The sequence below is a fragment of the Dipodomys spectabilis genome, unplaced genomic scaffold (genome assembly GCF_019054845.1).
Source record: "Dipodomys spectabilis isolate Male_0828 unplaced genomic scaffold, ASM1905484v1 ptg000207l, whole genome shotgun sequence".
Lineage (NCBI taxonomy): Eukaryota > Metazoa > Chordata > Mammalia > Rodentia > Heteromyidae > Dipodomys > Dipodomys spectabilis.
Window position 1 is genome coordinate 1 of NW_024870884.1, and position 7920 is coordinate 7920.

The window sequence follows — 7920 nt, forward strand, 5'->3', positions numbered from 1 at the left end:
TTCTGTCAACTAAGTTGTGAAAAAAACATCTGCTGAATGTTGCTAAGAGAAAGAAATATGTGCAAGGTTTTCATTTAGTTGTGTTTTTAAGGATAGATTTTTATAGTCAGGCTCTGGTGGCTCATGATATAATATTAGTACTTAGGAAGCTGCAGTTCAAAGCCAAGCCAGGTAGAAAACTGCATGAGAACATTGCATATCCAAAATAGCCACATAAAGCTGTGTGAGATCAAATTTTTGAGTGGTAGAGCACCAGCCTCATGAGCAAATTTAAGAAACTGAGTTGAAACCCCAGTGCCACAAAATCAAACAAACAAACAAGTAGGTTTAGATAATCTTCAGCTTAGCCTCCAAAAAATAGAAATCAAATCTTTTACATGATTTATTTTAGTTGATTAACTCCAATGTTCTACACATGTAACTTTAGCTTGTCAAATATAAGAAAAATCCATAAAATATGTGCAAATTGTTGGCTGATATATGAAGGCAGTTAATGATCTTTAATCTTGAACACTGCTGAGCAACTTAAGCCAATTATTTAATCTCTCAGCTTCTGCTTTTTCTTTTCCATGAAGACAATGGCACCTCTAAATCATAGGACAGCTATGAATGCGTAAATGAGTTAATACATGATAATCATGCAAAATAGAGCCTTGCACTTACTACTCACAAATAAGAGATCAATTAGAGCTAGCTATGATTTTCTCAGAGTGAAAGGTTATAAAATGTAGTTTCGTATAAAGCATTGACATCTCTTGCTAGAAATGCCTGTAGATTACAATTAGCCCTTAAACAATGGTTACTTTATATTATCTTATTCATCCTGTTTCTCTTGCAGTATAAAAGCAAAAGCAAAATAAATTTTTAAAGTAAAAGAAAGAGCCCAACTCTGGTGTAACTTATAGAAACAAGAGAGCCACCACAATGTCTAGCATGGCAGAGTGCTGAAATTCCACCATATTTGGAAAATCAGCATACATGGCATATGTGTAAGAGATAAGACTACAATGAAAGCCTTTAATAGATCCATGTCAATTTTAAGTGTAACACTAATAGATGAAACTACCTTAAAATATGTGTATGTGGTGGTACATACCTGGTACATACCTGTGGTGATACATATCAGGACTAAGGAGACTAAAGCAGGGGTAATTCAAGTTCAAAGCCAGCCTAAAGTTCATAGTGGGACTCTGTCTCCCACCCCACCCCCAAAAAAGAAGTGGGCTATGGAAGGTTAACTTTCACATCCATGCACTCATAGATAATTTTGAATTTAATTATGTCCTCTCAGACCATCAACTATTATCAGCGATTAGTATATTTTTTCTGAAGGGGTGGAAATTATTTTTATTTGTTTGTGACATGTTCTTGCTATATAGTCCAGGCTAGTCTGAAATTTTTTATGTAGCTCAAGATAGCTCAAATTCACAATCTTCCTACTTCTACCTCCCAAATTCTGGGGTTATAAACATATACCCTACTGGCTTAATATGGTCTCTTAATGGGAAGGCAGTCTTAGAGTAATTCAAAAGTACATTAGATTAAATTTTTTCTACACATCAATTAGGAAAACGAACCCTTAAATATGTATTATAATGTTTTTTTTCTTTCATGCATGTGTTTCTAACGCATTTATAAGATTATTTCTTTGTTGCTTTGTATGTCCCTCCCCCACAGTGTAACCCCCGCTTTCACTATATTTTGATGTCATTATAACTTGTGGAGGAGATGGGGACAAACAAGTTGTTTAAGGATTCAGGTGGACCTGTTGCAACAATGAGAAGTACAAAATGTCATGTCAAAACCAGCTTTACAATGTCGGTGTGGGGGGGAGGGGGGAGGCTGGGAAGAGTGGTGAAGGGTAAACAAAGGAGGAGGCTGCAATGCTTGGTAAGAAATGTATGCATTATCTTGCCCATGTAATTGTAACCCCTCTGTACAGTATGTTCTCAAATAAAATAAAATAAAATTAAAAAAAAACACACACAATTACCAGCACCAAGAGATAACCTACAGAATGGGAGAAAGTTTTCTATTCATAAAGAATTATTATCCAGAATATACAAAAAATGAAAAAAACAACTAAAAAATAAACAAAAAGAACAAATACCCAAATAGAAATGGCTAATAGATAAGTGAGAAATGTTCAACATTAAATAAAATTAAAAAAAAAAGAAATGTTCAACATTGTTAATCTGAAAGGAAATACAAATAAAAACTATATTAAGATTCCATCTCACCAGTCAGAATGATAATCATTCATAAAGCAACAATAAGTGCTAGAGAAGACTCAGGGAGAAGGCTATTGGTGGCAAAGTAAAATAGTGCAAACACTGTAGGAATTAGAACAGAAATTCCTCTGGAAACTAAAACAGGCTTGTCTGATAACTCTGATATATTATTCTTGGGAACATATACATAGTAATGTAAATCAATATAAATGAAAATCCTCTATACTCATGTTTATTGCAGCTTTGTTTACAATAGCCAAACTGTATAACTGGTTTAGGTGACCAATAAGCAATGAAGGATAAAGAAAATATAATACACATAGACAGTGGACTATTTCATAGCCATAAAAATGAATAAAGCCATGTCATTTTTCAAGAAAATGAATGGAACTGAGGTCCTCATGTTGAATAAAGGAAACCAACTCAAAGAGTCAAATATCAATATTTTTTCTCACTTGCAGAAGCGTGTACCTATGTTGCAGAAGCTGTAACATATAACATATATACATATATATACATTATGTGTATATGTATGTGTGTTACACACACATATACACAGAAAATAATTGTAACTATGGAAAACAGTAGGGGACGAAGGTGAGAGGAAATGAGAAAGATTTAAGTTTGCAAATGGCATAGGGAATTTCACTGAAAGCTGTTTACTATAGGTAGCAAAGAGAATGGGCAAAGAGAGGGAGCAATAGAAGGGGTATTTTAGCTAAAATATATTCACTATAAAATATCATGGACAAATCTCATGGTAGAGATAATATACAGGAATAATAATCATAATAATAATTTTCCAGGAATTAAAAAAATGAAAACAGAAAAACAAGAAATAATATACATTAAAAGAAATGAATGACTGAGGTTGGGGAAAAGTAGCTCAACAGTTACAGCAACTACCTAGCAAGTTTTTAAATTCCAGTACCACAAAAAATAAAGATAAGTTATTGATCAGAAACTTAAATTAACTTGGTTGGTAGAGAATCACAAGAAGAATGTGGAGGATAGATGGGGTTGGCAAATTAGGCTGAATATGTTTGTGATACTTTGCATAAATGAAAACAGAACACTGAAATTGTTCTAGGTGGGAAGAGAGCATTAGGAAAGTAATGAATGAAGGTGTAATTCAATCAAGGTATATTATATTTATATGTGGAACTGTCACAATAAACCTTCCCTTGTACAAATAATGTATGCTAATAAAAATCTTAATTTAGCTGGGTGTCTGTGGCTCATGCCTATAATGCTAGCTACTCAGGAGGCTGAGATCTGAGGATCACAGTTCAAAGCCATCCCAGGCAGAAAAGTCCATGAGACTTTTATCTCCAATAAACCACTCAGAAAACCAGAAGTGGCGCAGTGGCTCAAGTGGTAGAGCACTAGTCTGAAGCTGAAGAGCTGAGGGACAGCTCCCAGGCCCATAGTTCAAGCCCCACAACTGACAAAAAAAAAAAAAAGACAGAGAAAAAAATCTTAATTTAAAAGTATATTGTAAATAATGAGATGTACAAGTCGTTATGTTGAAAACAAACTTTACAACTTTGGTGGGGGGGAAAGGAGGGGTGGGAGGATTTGGTGGGGAGAGTGGGAGGAGGATGGGAAGGGATGGGAAGGGGAAATAAAGGAGGAGGCTACAATGCTTGATAAGAAATGTACTCATTATCTTGCCCATGTAATTGTAACCCCTCTGTACAGTATTTTCACAATAAAAAAAGTATATTGTAGTTCATCTGTGGGTTCAGACATATTATTTGAAGATGAGCTGCAGTACTGATCAAAAAGTATGAGAAATATTGACTCTATATACTACCCCCATTCTAACTGCCTATCACCTCTATCATAAATACCCTGCTTCTTCCTGTTAGTGTTGGCATGGAATGTGGGATTGGTGGCTACAAGCTCTGTGGAGTTTCACAGAAGAGACTATTTAGGAAGACCTAGCAAATTTCCCTCTCTCAAAGGTTTTGATATCTACCCATGTACTATGAAGCATTTTTCTCTCCATTCATCTAGCTTCTAGACTTTTATGTTTAACATCCAGACTTTACATTTAACATATTTAGATAGAAGTTGTTTAAAAGAAAAACACTTAGAGTTTTGCAGATGTGAACTTAAGGGCCCACCACTTCTTATACAGTCACTGCCTCATTCTTACTTTTCAAGATTTGCTACATCTCAAAGTTCCTTGTGTTCTTAGATGTCCAGAGGATGTAGGAGAACATTATTGATTGGAAATATTGATGTTTGGATGTAGTTATTTGGACCATGCATGTGACAAGAAGGATACAGTGCACAAAGTATCAATATTCCAGCCAGGTGCCTGTGACTCACGCCTGTAATCCTAGCTACTCAGGAGGCTGAAATCTGAGGATCATGGTTCAAAGCCAGCCCAGGCAGGAAAGTCCTTGAGACTCTTATCTCCAATAAACCACTAGAAAACTGGAAGTGGCATTGTAGCTCAAGCGGTAGAGCACTCACCTTGAGCTGAAGAGTGCAGGAACAGCGCCCAAGCCCAGAGTACAAGCCCCACAACCAACAAAAGAAAAAAAAGAAAAGAAAAAAAGTATCAATATTCCAAATAATCATTTGGCATAATCTTTTAAAGTCATATTAATTTTCATTGATTCCATTGGCTTCCCTAATTTCAGTCTTCAAAAATCTTGTCATTTCCCTAAAGTGCTGGAGGGGTTGATTGTCAGTGGTCTTATGACAGTCTCTATTTTATAGTCAATATGAATTTTCAGTGTAAATGCAGGGTCTTCCAAGGGAAGTATATGCCGAACTTCCGGTATGTGTGAGAAGACTAGCCAACAACCTACATAACCCAGGGTTATTTCTCCATTTAATGGCATATTTTCTCACACATGTTTTTATTAAGCTGTACAACAGCACAAAGGCACTGCTTACAACTTTAGGTCAGACTATACACTCCTCAGCAGCAAATACTAGAAGATAATTAATAGTATATATGCATAAATATGTGTGTGCATATAAACATGTGTATACACATCATTCTCTCTCTATATATCTGAATATATATATATATATAAACAATATTTAGAGCCCAGGTGCCAGTGGTTCATGCCTCTAATCCTTGCTACTCAGAAGACTGAGGATTGCATTTCAAAGAAAGTCTGAGCAAGAAAGCCCATGAGACTTCTATCTCCAACCAATTACATGGCAAAAATCTTGAAGTGAAAGTAGGGCCCAAGTGGTAGATCACCAGCCTTGAATAAAAACAACTAACTAAGAATGTCCCCTAAGTTCAAGACTCAGTACACAGTTACCAAACAAATAGCAAACAAATAGCTATTGTTCAACAAAATCATTTGTGCAGCACATACTCAGTTTACATGAGTCATTGCTTATTAAATGTCGCAGGTAACATCTAGTACTGAGTCCTGTGAGTGTCCTATGGATACGATAAAGGATAATTAGGAAGCTGAGATGAAGAAAGGAAGTGGTTTCTATAGAAAAAAAATCAAACTAAAAGTAAATGAAGCTCTTTGGAAAAAATGAAATGAAAAGCAAAAGGATAAGATAAAAGGAAAGTTACTGATGTGTACACAAATATGCATATATTATTTTCCTGTGTGTCCGTGTACAAACACATGAGAGAAATGCAAGGAAATCTGTTTCTTTTTATGGTTGACTCTTCTGTGTGTAGTGGGATTTTCTGGCTACATCTGAGCTAAATATTATGGCAAATAGCAGAACCCAGTAGTTATGGCACATGATTGTCTGTGAACTGGGTGGGCAGGAATTTTTCATTTCATAAATCATTTCAGCTTGCTTCTCTAATTCCACAGCACTGAGAAACTAAAAAAAGCTCAAGAAAGACAAACGTGCACTGTGTCTCTTGGTCCAACCCTTCCTGGTTAGGGTAGATCTTAAGTGTTAATGATTAGTTTTAAGAAAGGGTTTCAAACTATCTTTGTTGTTCTGCTTCTAAACCAAGGGTTTTTTGTTTGCTTTTTTTGTCTTCTCATTTAATTATTTATTTCTCTTGCCAGGGAAATGGAGTCCCAAAACAATGGATTAGGCTATTCTCTCTTTATTGCTGCAAAATTCTCCCTACCAATGGAATAACGCTATATCATTTTCTGGCTGATTGTTCAATGTTGCTTTTTCAAAATTCCAGCAAAGGTCTTGAAGTGGTTTATCCATCTTTTAAGATTTCTTACCAAAGACATTCTATTACAGCTTTGCAAATAAGTACTTCCTCAGTCTCAAGTTACTATAAAGGTAATTTAGTAAGTTCAGTAAGTATACTTTGCCAAACTGCCCCCTCCCCCACTAATCAAATGGGAAGTAGTTTTCCTCATATTTTTCCTGTTTTCCTTCAGTGATCCGTCAGCCTTCAAACAAGAAGTCTCACAGTAAGCTCTTGATGAGAAAAAAAATCTAACAACAGCAACAACAAAAATTAACTAAACAAATATGTTGTTCCCAGCACCAGTGGCTCATGCTTGCAATCCTTGCTTTTCAGGAGGCTGAGATTTGAAGCCAACTGGGACAGGAAAGTCTATGAGACTTTATCTCCAATTAACCAGCAAAAAAAGCTGGAAGTAGCCCAGCACTGGTGGTTCACTCCTGTAACCCTAGCTACTCAGGAGTCTGAGATCTGAGGATCACAGTTCAAAGCCAGCCCAGGCAGGAAAGTCTGTGAGACTCTTATGTCCAATAAACAACTAGAAAACTGGAAGTGGCTCAAGTAGTAGAGTGCTCGCCTTGAGCTGAAGAGCTGAGGGATAGTGCCCAAGCCCCACGACTGACCAAAAAAAAAAAAAAAAAAAGCTGAAAGTAAAGTTAAGTTTCAAGTGGTAATCAAGTGTTGAGCTAAAGGACAGTGCCCAGGTTTAAGCCCCATTACTGGCACACACACACAAAGGGTGCTGCACATCATATTAATTATAGCTACAGTAGCTTTATAAATTGCCAGTTGTGTAAATAAAACAATTCAATTTACTTTTTGAGACTATATGGTAGTGATTAATCAAAATTGAGAACTATGGTGCTCTGTCTTTAGCCAGGAACTCTCTGCTTTTCTGCCCACAGAGGTTGAAGACGTGCTTTTAGTTATTACCACTGAGTAATTCACCAAACTCCTCATTTCTGCTACTGATCTCATATTTAGAATTCCTAACAATTAACAGTAAGTGAATACCAAGTGAAAAGGAGATACCTTTTTACCTAAACAAACTTGGCAATTTGCTATGGTATTACTAAAATGCATAGAAACACAGCTTGGCTCTGCCAACCAGGAGAGATAGCATAAGAGAGCTTGCATTCATTTTAGTCAGTGTGCTACTAAATAGGTTTCCATAAACATTTTGACAATCATTTTCTCTTAATTTCCTTAGGAACCTTGCAAACTACATTGCAGTTAACCACTGTGATTTGCTTTCAGAAAGAATTATATGAAAACAAATTCACTATTGCTGTATGATGGAATTTCGTATGATTCTCCTTATATTTCTTGACTTGGAAAGAAAAGTGAGAAAATTAAAGCAATATGAGAGGCCGTCCCTAATTCAGAGCCAAGAGATATAGAACTGTGAATTTAAGCAGAGTTAAATTCCCAAAGTATTTAATTTTCCTCAATGTGACTAGATTGCATAAGCATGTACCTGCATAATTAAAATTAAACACACTTAATTATCATAACTAGTGTAAAGAAACA